Source organism: Brassica oleracea, chromosome C6, assembly GCF_000695525.1.
Source record: "Brassica oleracea var. oleracea cultivar TO1000 chromosome C6, BOL, whole genome shotgun sequence".
Lineage (NCBI taxonomy): Eukaryota > Viridiplantae > Streptophyta > Magnoliopsida > Brassicales > Brassicaceae > Brassica > Brassica oleracea.
This window is the reverse complement of record NC_027753.1, coordinates 30,362,629-30,362,974: the sequence shown is the minus strand read 5'-3', so window position 1 is coordinate 30,362,974 and position 346 is coordinate 30,362,629.

The following is a 346-nucleotide window of genomic DNA, read 5'->3' as shown; positions in this document are numbered from 1 at the left end:
TCTCCCTCTCACGAGTAACCTCCAAACCCCGGGAGTCCCTCAAGCGCTGCCTCTCTTTGATTAGTTTGTCCACCGCGGCATCTCTCTCTCCGACTAGCTCGGCCTTCTCCTTCTCCAGACTCGCAGCCATTTGCTCCAGGTGACTTTTCTCTCGAACGAGCTCTTTTCTCGCCGCGCTGGAAGACTTAAGCTTGCCCTCCAGTTCTTCGAACTTTACTCGAAGAATCTCTTTCTCCTCTGCGGCCTTCTCGTTGGCCTTCTTATGCTCCGCCCTTACTCTCTCGATGACCTTCAACCGCGTCTGGGCAAGCTTCTCTGAAGATCCCAACTGGATCATCGTCTGTTT